Here is a 12,438-nt window from a genome sequence, read left to right as displayed (position 1 = left end):
ACATCTTATCTTTCATGCCACCTATCCTTCCACACCCATGAAAGTTAGGCCAAACTTAAGAAATATTGCCCAACTAGATAACAAAGGAAAATGAGATGCCAAGATGCTATTTGTGGCCACTCAAGTTGTCTAGTTTGGAGACATATTTTTAATAAAATAAAGGTACACCTTCCTAGAAAATGGAATTTATTTCAGTACAAACTGTGAATTAGTTATCTTTTCTATTTCAATATATTTTCCTTTGCCTTTCTTTTTTCTTTCCAATAGGCTTGTAATAAAGTGGTTGCCCCCAAAAAAGAAAACAAAAAAACAGTACTTAATAGTACAGATGTTCAAGCTGGTTTTAGAAAAGGCAGAAGAACCAGAGATCAAATTGCCAACATCCACTGGATCATGGAAAAAGAAAGAGAGTTCCAGAAAAACATCTATTTCTGCTTTATTGACTATGCCAAAGCCTTTGACTGTGTGGATCACAATAAACTGGAAAATTCTTAAAGAGATGGGAATACCAGACCACCTGACTGCCTCTTGAGAAATCTGTATGCAGGTCAGGAAGCAAGAGTTAGAACTGGACATGGAACAACAGACTGGTTCCAACTAGGAAAAGGAGTACGTCAAGGCTGTGTATTGTCACCCTGCTTATTTAACATATGCAGAGTACATCATGAGAAACGCTGGACTGGAAGAAACACAAGCTGAAATCAAGATTGTCGGGAGAAATATCAATAACCTCAGATATGCAGATGACACCACCCTATGGCAGAAAGTGAAGAAGAACTAAAAAGCCTCTTGATGAAAGTGAAAGAGGAGCGTGAAAAAGTTAGCTTAAAGCTCAACATTCAGAAAATGAAGATCATGCCATCTGGTCCCATCACTTCATGGGAAATAGATGAGGAAACAGTGGAAACAGTGTCAGACTTTATTTTGGGGGGGCTCCAAAATCACTGCAGATGGTGAGTGCAGGCATGAAATTAAAATATGCTTACTCCTTGGAAGGAAAGTATGACCAACCTAGATAGCATATTGAAAAGCAGAGACATTACTTTGCCAACAAAGGTCCATCTAGTCAAGGCTGTGGTTTTTCCCCTGGTCATGTATGGATGTGAGAGTTGGACTGTGAAGAAAGCTGAGGGCCAAAGAATTGATGCTTTTGAACTGTGTTGTTGGAGAAGACTCTTGAGAGTCCCTTAGACTGCAAGGAGATCCAACCAGTCCATCCTAAAGGAGATCAGTCCTGAGTGTTCTTTGGAAGGACTGATGCTAAAGCTGAAACTCCAATACTTTGGCCACCTCGTACGAAGAGTTGACTCATTGGAAAAGACTCTGATGCGCAGGAGGAGAAGAGAACGACAGAGGATGAGATGGCTGAATGGCATCACTGACTCAATGGACATAAGTTTAAGTAAACTCTGGGAGTTGGTGATGGCCAGTGAGGCCTGGCGTGCTGCAATTCATGGGGTCGCAAAGAGTCAGACACGACTGAGCGACTGAACTGAACTGAACTAGGGTACTATAAGTCTGGGTCTGCAATTATTGGGTCCTCTGTATTTTAGGAGTCCCAATCTAACATAAGATGAAGGTTAAGTTAAGGGCATAGCCTGTGGAGAAAGTAGCATCAGTGGTTGGTGAGACTGGAAAAGGGAGCAGCCAAGTGAAAAGCACATAGGACTGGTGGAGGAAAACTTGGGTTCTCTTTCTGGCTCTAATGCTTGGCTGTGAGCACATCATTTAACATCTCTGAGCCCAAGGAAGCTAAACCTCCCTCAAAACTGAAATGACTAATACTGACCTCATGGCATTTGGTTAAAAATGTTATGAATATTAAGTACTTAGTCAAATGCCTGGCACTTGGTGGGTGTTCCTATTATTAGCTCTATCTTTCAGATTCCATCCTACAAACCTAAAGGTTATTCTTAAGATCAAATAAAATGTTATGAAATCATCCAAGAAACTCTAAAGGAATCTGCAAATGTTAAAGATATTAAGGACTTAGTAAGACAGATCTAAGTCTATCATCACAGTTAGAGGTGAGTCACATATACCCCTTGAGGTTTTAAAAATTCTTATTTTTCACCCATTTTAATCATTTTTACCCTATACAAAATGAACAGGGATGTTGGAACATATGGTATATTTGCTCTAGGACCTAAAGCACTGTGTAAGGATGGTCTTCAGCCTTGTGAACAATAGATACCCCACCTATAATGGTCCCCCTCCTCCCACTCAAAAACAGCTTCATCCCAGCTGCAAAATTGTATAATACCACGTCAGCCTTGTTCTCTTGGATTGCTTGATCTAGGGAAAACCAGCAAACAAATTGTGAAAAGACTCAAGCAGTCCTGTGCAAAAAACCTGTGTGGCAAAATAACAGGACCACCTACCAGTAGCCAGAGACAGATTGCCAGCCATGTAACTGAGCCACCTTGGAAGTGGATCCCCCAACCCCAGTCAAGCATCTAGATGACAAACACAGCTGACACCTTGATTTCAATTTCACGAGAGATGCTGCGGCAGAACCACCAGTTAGGCCACCTCCACCAAATCCCAGTCCACAGGAAACTGTACAGGGTAAGTGTGTTTTAAACTGCTAAGATTTGAGTTGGTTAATTCGATGTGCAGAATTAGATAATAATTCACAACTGACTCCCACTGTTGGCTGAGACTGATCTATTTACATTTCTGCTGCTTCTGATCAAAGAAACTGTGTAAAACACCTTCTGTACCAGAATCGCCTGGGACAGGTCACAAACATCTATAGTTTTTTAAACCTCTACAGATAACCTGATGTGCAGTCCAGTTTAAAATGTCTGTTTCATTTGGAAGTAGATATATTTAACATGTAATCATACCGCACTGGATTCAAATTACCTAAACTCCTTTCTTCCCTCCATGATGCATTTTGAGGGTTAGGACCAGTTTTTAGGTCAGTGGAGGCTCAGGTAGATTTCTCCAACCTTAAGAAAATCTGAGGTTTTTTCCTCTCCTCTATATCTAATGTAGAAATGAGCAGAAAAGATTCACCTCCACTGCTTTCTGCTTGAATTTCCATTTTGGCTTCACCATTCCAGGCTAAGACCAGAGGCACCTTTTTTGAAATATTCCTCCTGGCCATGAGACAGTGGCTTCCATCACATCCTGGGGTCACCTTTGCCCCTGACTCAGACATATTAACTCTTTCCTGCAATATTTCATAAATATTTGTCAAGGATGTATGAAAATTCCATTTAAACCAAAGAACATGAGGGCTGTGATGAGATGTTGACTTCTCTCTCACTCATAGATGCAGACCAAAGATGCTTCATTTCCAAACCTGAAACTTAAAAGCAGGAGTAAATAAGTAGTTGGAGATCTCTTTCTCCCCCTGTCTCCATATCTTTGCATCACAAACATGCAAACAACCTCTTCTAGCAGCCATACATACCAGCAAATTACTTAAAAAAGAAAATCTCATTAGGGAATCTGGATTACAAAGATCTTGGCCCAATTGATAATGGAGTCACCCATCTACCTGATATCCTAATATCCTAGTAATCATCCTCACTTCCTTTCTCACCTCACTTCACTCATGGAAACAACTCCCCAGCTCCTATTCATTTTATTTTGGAAATCTCATATTCAGACCTTCACCCCCATCCTGACAGTCGCAGCCTTTGTTCAGAAAACCTTCATAGCCTGCCTAGGCTATTACAACAGCCCTTTAAGGGGGACCTTGACAACAACCTTCCTTCTCTTTTGTTTACTCTGCACCTCACTGCCAGAGTTATCTTTCAAAACTGTAGATTGTATCATGCCATTCCCTTGATTAAAAACATGCCATTGACATCATGTACTCCCCAGTATGCTGCACTGGGGAGGGCTCGTCACTTCTGTGGTATTCCTGCCAAAAAGGCAAAGCCTCAAGCTAAACATGGGTTAAGCCCAGTTGAGGGGCATTTCATAAAACAAATGATGAGTACTTTTCCAAAGTGTCAAGATCATGAGAAGAAAAGAAAGATTGAGGAGCTGTGACAGACTGGAGAAGACATGGGGAGTAAACATGATGCCACATCCTGGGTTGGATTCTGGACCAGTGGAAGGACACTATCACACTGGCGATATGCACCTAAATTCTGTAGTTAATGATACTGTACCAATTTCTTAGTTTTGATCATCGTAGTATGGTTAAGCAAGATGTTCACATGCGAGGAAGTTGGATAGAGGGAATATGATAGCTCTCTGTACCACTCCAGTAACTTTTACAAAGTAAAAACTTATTTCAGAAAGTGGATGGAAAAGAGACCAGAAAGAAAAATTACGTACTATTACAACAAATTCCAGTCCACTATATAAGCTTACTAGAGAAGGTGAGAGGGATAGATGGAAAGAAGAAAGGGGAAAAGAAGGAGACACAGAAAATGAATGTGTGTTTGGCAGGCAGGTCCCTGGGATGAGATGTGAGTCCTCATGTACACATAGAGTATGAACACCCCACAATGCTGGATGTGGCTCACTCTTTAGAAAATACAGCCCCTAGATGCAAGCCAGTTGCTTCATCGGGTCCTCAGCTGCAGAAACAGTGATCCGTTTCAATAGTAGAGGCAAAACTGACTGTGGTCTTGAATGTGGCAAGAGACTCTCCCAATTTCCATCTTCCCCTCCTTCTTTAGAAATAAAAATCCTGGTTTTCAGGCTGGAGCATTGTCACCCAGCTAAAAGAAATTTAGGAGATTATTTATTTGGAGAAAAAGTATAATGTGGCAGTGAAAACCAGGGCTTGGTGTCCATCACATAGAGCAAAATCAAATACAGCTGTATGACCTCAAGCAAGTTATTGTCTATGTTGAGGCTTAGTCACCTTGTCTATAAGATAAATATAATGATAATCCTACTTTATAAATTTGCTGTGAAGATTAAATTTTTAACCCATGCAAATGCTTTAGATTTAGTGTAGTAATCTGGCCCAAGATATGTGTTCATTAAATATTATTATTTTTATTTATTATTTAAATCTCAGTTATTTAGAGAAAATATCTAAAATTTATTGTAGTGGAAAGTTAGTGAAAAGACATTCATGTATATCTCTAGTTGTATGCACCATTAATCTAGTAGTGCCTCGTAGACTATACTCCTTCAGGACAGTCTCTATATTCTACCCACCAAATCACTGGATCTCTCCAGGTTCCTAAAATAAGGAATCCATCCTCAGCTTTGGTGACCAGAGAAGGGGAGCCGGAAGGGAAAGTGAATCTCTTTGCCTGAATGCTAATGTGAGTCCCATCCACCATCAAAAGATCACTTCACCTCATGCACTTTTCATCTTTCCTCTTCCTTCTTTTCGTCTACATATAATTGATACTCCCAGTGGAATAGTCCTAATTACTAAGATTGTATAAATAAGCTTTTTTTTAACAGCTGAAAGTTGTAAATAAAACTTCAGAATTCTTATCTATCTGTACATGTATACCACATCTCCTTTATCCATTCATCCACTGAAGAATACTTAGGTGGTTTCTATATCTTGGCTATTGTGAATATTGCTGCTATGAACATGGAAGTGCAGGTATCTCTTTGATACTGTTTTCATTACCTTTGGTGGGGTGTAAGAAGTATTTCAACCACATTATGTGAATTAGGATATCAGTAAGTAAATTTCTAAGGAGATTTTGTGATTGTAAAAAAATATCATTTAACACATCATGACCATTAAACTTCTTATGCTTATTTTATCATTTAATATTTTCATATGGAAACATAATGGTGGAGGTGGGTACCATAATCTTTCAGTACTTAAGAGTCACCAGCAGTCTTTATCCAGGCTACCGAAAGAAACTATAGGCTAAGAAAGCAAGCTTGTGGGACAGCGGTATTGGGAGAAAGAGAAACTCACTTTTCAAAAAATAAATTTCTATTAGTAATATCTTTGTAACTCTAGTTACAACGTTTGCCTTCCACTTTGATTCTCCTTTTATTCATCCCCTATATTTGATTTAGTCTTTTCTTCCTTTGAAAATAATATTTAGATTTACCTTAGTCTCTTCCCTTCACTATTACCGTGTAGCATAAATCTTTATCATGCCATTTTAGGATTATTTGAACAATTTCCTTTTCTGGTCTTTCTCACAATAGTTTAGCTGCTGGCTCTTATCTGATTAATTGTTCTATAATACCACTTTTACCATGTCACTGTACTGCCTCAGAATCTAAAATGAATCTCCACTGCCTAGTGACTCACTGAATCTCTTCTTTCTGACTTTGAAAGGTCTAATAATTTTATAGCACCTGAATTAACAAAATTTGTTTCCCTCTATTTCTTAATATGGATTATAATCAGACTGGTCTTTGCTTTCCTTTCAACCTTGCTCATGTTGTTATTCCCCAACTATGCCAAAGATTGTTATACTTTCATGTCCAGAAGTGTTTTTTACCTTTTCGAGCATCACTCAGAATTTCCTTTGGGAATCATCAAGCTCTTACCTTTGGTCCATAGGTTTGCATGTGGGTGGACATGTGACCCAAGCGTGGCCAGTCAGAAGACAATGATCCTTTGGTAACAGCAATCAATTCAATAAAGAACACATGACCCAAGCTGGTCCAACTTGAGCCTTACCTGAAACTTCACTGGGAACTCTTAGAAAAAAATAGTGCTTGACAAAGCCAGGAAATAGCAACTAACATATTCCTGATGACATAATTGAGCTTCTAGATCTACCTATACCTGATCTCCTTGGTAATAAGAAACAATAAATCTTTTTTTTTTCTGTCTTGACTGAAACCGGTTTGAATTGGTTTGTAAAGAGTACTCCCACCTCTTTGCCTCTTCAGGTTACACTTATACTTTAAGATCTAGCTCTCATGTCAGTTGCAAGCTGTTCTTCCCTTTCCTTAACTCCCACTGTACCTTACTTAATCTAGGAAATGGCAACCCACTCCAGTATTCTTGACCATGGACAGAGGAGCCTGGAGGGTTGCAGTCTGTGGGGTTGCAAAGAGTCAGACACGACTTAGCAACTTAATGAACAGCAACAAATCTATTTGTTTAACACTAAATCATCTCAACTGTTTAATATTTTCTAGTTTTACTTCCTCACTGGACCATAACCTTGAACGCTTGGAGCATAAATTACATTTCCTTGTGTTCACAACACTTAAGAATTTTTTATACTTAAGATGCAAAACTGATAAATTTTCGGATATGTTATTTTTCTTTAGGATGCCAGTGGTTAGAATTTCAAGAATAAATGAAAACTGGGCAAATTGTTGCTAATCAGGGCCTAGCTCTTTTGGTAATTCTGTTCTCACCTTACTGATTTAAAAACAAATATGGTAAAAAAGAAGGGAAAATATCAGTGACTGTGTTATGGAGTCACATTTTGCACCACCTCCTGAAGATATATTTTGGGGTCTCTAGAAGGGCCTGATGACAGTTCCCTGTTTTAAAATGTAGGCTTTATTATTATTCAGGTATGGTGAGACCAAGAGTTCAGGAGACAGCTACCACTGACAGGATGGCTTTTTGCTTACAGTCTTCAAGAGGAAGGGCACATTTCACCACATAGGACCATGATGGGAAGCACTAGGACCAATCGTGAGATGGAGGGGTGGGGGGAGCAGGGGCACAAGGCTTTATTGTGGTTTTCACAGGAAAGGCAAGGCAGGGTAAGCAGTCTTAGGACTAGCTAGTTTGAATAATTTTGGCAGGCTCTGCTGTGTAGGGACTGTCGTAGTCATCTGGTACATGTAGCTGGGTTGATTAGGACAGGGGAATATTGTCTTACTGTGTGAAAGTCCGATAAAGGTGGTTTAAAACAGAAACAGACTCATAGACTTAGAGAACAAACTTTTGGTTACCAAGGGGGAAGAGTTGGGGGGAGGGAGAGTTAGGGAGTTTGGGACTGACATGTACATATTGCTATATTTAAAGTAAATAACCATCAAGGACCTACTGTATTAAAAGAAAAAATGGAGAAGCATTGAGAGAATGATGTAGATGAGATGAGATTGGCCATGTGTTGATAATTCTTGAAGCTAATTGATGGATTCATGGGGAATTATTACACTGTGTGTATTATTTTGCATGTTTGAAATTTTCCATAATAAAAAAGTTTTTTTAAAAAGGTGGTTGAAGGAACTAAATGGGTTCTGTATTGGTCAATTTGTATATGCAAGGTTCAGGAGGGTTTTTAGTATTGGATGATTAGCTAGCCTTGAAATGGGCAGCATTAAGAACAAAGAATATAAGGGGCGGGTGAGGACCTGCTGCACCCTAGAGGGCCAGTGCCCCAGGGGCCACTGCTGGGATCTCCCACCTTGAGCTCCGCTAACCTGAATTCTTGGGGTGAGCCTTTCTCATGGAGCCCTTTGAGGATTCCTGCCCCCCTTTTTGATTACGGTTATGTAACAAACAAAAAATGTCATTCCAATTGTATTTTACAAATTGCGGAATTGAAGATACAGAGGAATGCCACCCAGTGAGCTAGGCATAGACTCCAAATGCCTTGATTCCCATTCTTTTGCTCTGGAGGTGTGTGCCTACTTTGTTTAGTAGCTAAGTCTTGTCTGACATTTTTGTGACCCCATGGACTGTAGCCCACCAGGCTTCTCTGTCTATGGGATTTCTCAGGCAAGAATACTGGAGGGGGTTGTCATTTCCTGCCCCAGGGGATCTTCCCGACCCAGGGATGGAACCTGCGTCTCCTGCACTGGCAGGCAGATTCTTCATCACTGAGCCAGCAGAGAAGTCCCTGTGCCTACACTGCGTGGTAGAGGTTGAGTTGCTAAGTCATGTCTGACTTTTGTGACCACACAGACTGTAGCCTACCAGTCCTCTCTGTCAATGAGATAAGACAAAGTAGAGGCAAACAGTAAGCACAGTTTCTTTTCTGTTACTCATGCCATAAAATCCTTTCCAGTTGGAAAAGCTGTCCTGGTCCAATACTGCTATGACTATACCAGTAAGTCTGACTAATTCTGGATGGAGTTAGTGTCCATTTGACCCTTGTATAATGATGTATTCTGCAAGGTAGGCTTTAATCAGTAAAAAGGGGGAAAATTGGACCACATCTGCCTCTATTTTGTCTTACTGCTCAATTGTTCTAAACCCAAGTGGGAAAGAGGAGAATGTACTAACTGTATTGCCATTAATTACTTTCTCCATTTTTCCACATTATCTTAAGACCTTCGTAGGCCTCAGATATTATCTCTAGATCATTCTCTCTTTTTTTTAACTATTCAACTTTCAAAATACTGTTGTAGATGGTTTATTAGTTGACTATACACATACAAGTTTATTAAGTAAAATGAATGATACTGTATTTTTTTGTGACAACATAATAAAAAAGTATATCTTGACATAGAAAATCCAGCCAGTCATCAGTTTTTTAAAATAAAGTTTTATTGGAACACAGTCAGACCTATTCCTTTACATGTTCTATGTAGTTGCCTGGATGCTGTAACAGTAGAGTTGAGTAACAGTGAACAACTATGACCAGGGGCCAGTGCCCCTGTAAATATTGTCAAAGTTGAAAATACTTACTCTCTGATTCCACAGATGTTTGTCGACACTTACTGTATATATGCTTCAAGATTGCCTACACTGTGCCAGACACAGCAGTAGAACAGGAGAATATGTGACTTAAATCACTTCATATTCTGCCAGGGAACTAGATATTATTTTAGCAACTAATTACAAAGAAGTGTGAGGTGCTTAGTAACAGAGGAAGGGGAGCTCGGAGATCATAGGGCAAGGAGTGGCTCTCTGTAGGATGATAGGTTCAGGATGAGTGGGGACTCATGGGACATGACTGGAAAGACTGCCTGGGGCCCACAGGAAAAGGATGTTAGACTTTATTCAATAGGAAGTGGAACATCACTGGGGAATTTGAATCAGAAGAGCAACATAATCAATTCACTTTTGAAAAAGAAAACTATTTATTGAGAGAAGAATCATCTAAAGTCTCAAATATATCTGGGGACTCTCATATATGAGGGCAATCTGGAGGCTGCAGATTAAATTAAAGAGTGTTGCAATAGACTAAATTCTTGACCTAGGCCAAGTCCAGCCCCAGATAACTTTTATGTAAGTCTATATATTGGCAAGTACATACCAGAATTCATTTGGCATACAGCGTAGAGTTCATAAAGGAAGCTAAAGCCAGACATTAATTATACATGCATAGTTATTTATATTTAGAGTGTAAGTTATACTTACACTACCTTAACACGAAGATAAAGATAGTATTGAAACTGTTTACCTCAGATTGGGACTTGAACCCATGTGGCTGGGACTCAAACCTGGCCAAAACCCAGTTTGGGACTCTAATCCACATGGCTGGGACAAAAACCCAATCAAAACCTGGTTTCAGGACCTAATGAAGCTCAGGTACTGGTGTCTCATTGCAGAAAGAATTCAGTGAGAAACAAAATGAAAGATAAGAAGTGGATTTATTTAGAGGGAAACACATTCCACAGAGGTGTGGGCCATCGCAGAGGGTGAGTGCAGCAGCCTAGAAATGTGGCATTGTTAGCTTTTATGGGCTGGGTAATTTCATGGAGGATTATTCTAACTATTTTGGGGAAGGGGATTGTCAGGACTTGTGCCATGGCCCACTTTTTGGTCTTTTGGCCAGTTCCAGTTGACCTTGAAACTGTCAGGGTGCCTCCGGGTGTGTCATTTAGCTTGCTGATTGAGGATCAAGGTTTAGTCTGAAGTTGACTTGTCTGTCATCTGGGACCCATTTGATTCTTATCGGTTTATGTTGTGTCCTTGGGCTATGTTCTTTCAAAAGTTGAGCCCTGACCCCTTCCCTCCTGTTTCAGTATTAGTTGCCTTCCTAGCAGCAAACTACCCCCATCCCCACCTAGCTTAGACTATAAGACTTTCTCACTGATAAGAGAAAAGAGAGGCCTGATAGGTTTAGGCCAAGATCAAAAATCTTGACTATATTTCAGGATTATAAAGATAATATTAATTAGTTGAAATCTGTCCAAGTAATTCTCTGTCTTTTGTCTATTATTAGTTTAGAAATGGGAATATGAAGCACTTTGGGAATTCTGCTGGGTGGCTCCCAGGAAAATGTCCCTATTGTAGAAAAGAGATATATATGGGAGTAAACAGGTTTTGTTAAATTTGCAGTATCTGAGTGTGATGCCTGGAACTGTGGCAACCATCTTATGATTGTGAGGAATTAAGCTGGCATGTTGAAATAGCAGAGCCCCAGGACAGAAAGAACTGGGTTGATAATGTGGCTAACTCAATCTGGAGCTGATGTACCTTTGGAATGTCATGTTATTTTAGATAGTAAATGTCATTATTACTTAAGCTAGTTTCTGTTGGGTGTTCTGTTCATATCACTGAGAGCAGTCTAATGTAGGCCCCTGATGTAGGCTCTCAGAGAGAAAGATACAGGAGACTTGTATTTGTCATAAGTAAAAGTGGTCATATGTGTATGTGTGTATGTTGTTTCTAAAGCAGTGCTTTTCAAATTTTAATGTACATATGAAACACCAGGGAATATTGCTTAAATGCAAATTCAACAGGTGAGCCTGAAATACTGCATTTCTACGAAGCTCCTAGGATTTGTCCACAGTGCTGCAATAGGGTTCACACCTTTGAGTAAATGTAGACTGCAGCTATACTCCATTAAAGGTTAGATAGATGGAGAGCTTACAAGTGACTGATAGAATTTTTAAAGGGAGAGCCATGAATCAGGATGAGGTACAACAGTGACTGCTAAATCAAGTAGATTAGTCCAATGTGTGGGAGTACCTACTGTGCTAAGTTGCTTCAGTCCTGTCCAACTCTTTGCGACCCTATGGACTGTAGCCCACCAAGCTCCTCTGTTCCTAGTATTCTTCAGGCAAGAATAGTGGAGTGAGTTGCCCTTTCCTTCTCCAGGGGATCTTCCCAACCAGAGATCAAATCTGCATCTCTTATATCTCCTGCATTGGCAGGCAACGGGTTCTTTACCTCCAGCACCATGGGAGATTAGTCCAATAATATTACTTCTTAATTTCAGAAAAGGAAAGGGGTATATAGGTGGTGGAACCAGGACAAGATTTTAGAGGCTACCTCGACAGAGAAAAAGGAAGTAGTAGAACGTGTCTTTCTTATTTGTAGCAGGTGCTCAGACAAAGTGCAAATCCATGGTACTAGCAGGGCTTTCAGATGACTTTTATAGGCCTTTTACCTGAAAATACTGTGGTACTCCTCCTTTCACTACCATAGGAAATCTAAACTACCACCATCAAAATAATCTGTAAAATAAGTGTAAGGAAGTCCAAATTTTTATCCCCCCCCATCATTACTACTTTGACATGTTTCTTTTTTTGCGGGGAAGAGGGAGTAATAGATGTATTACTCTTAAATTTTGAAAGGAGTATATTTGCTTGACTGGTACCTTACACATATGCATGGGGATGCCAAGAAGGTCACTTGGCCTAAGATTTATGGATGGAGAAGCA

Source organism: Oryx dammah, unplaced genomic scaffold (genome assembly GCF_014754425.2).
Source record: "Oryx dammah isolate SB20612 unplaced genomic scaffold, SCBI_Odam_1.1 HiC_scaffold_1, whole genome shotgun sequence".
Lineage (NCBI taxonomy): Eukaryota > Metazoa > Chordata > Mammalia > Artiodactyla > Bovidae > Oryx > Oryx dammah.
The sequence above is the reverse complement of the archived record's forward strand: the minus strand, read 5'-3'. Positions refer to the sequence as shown.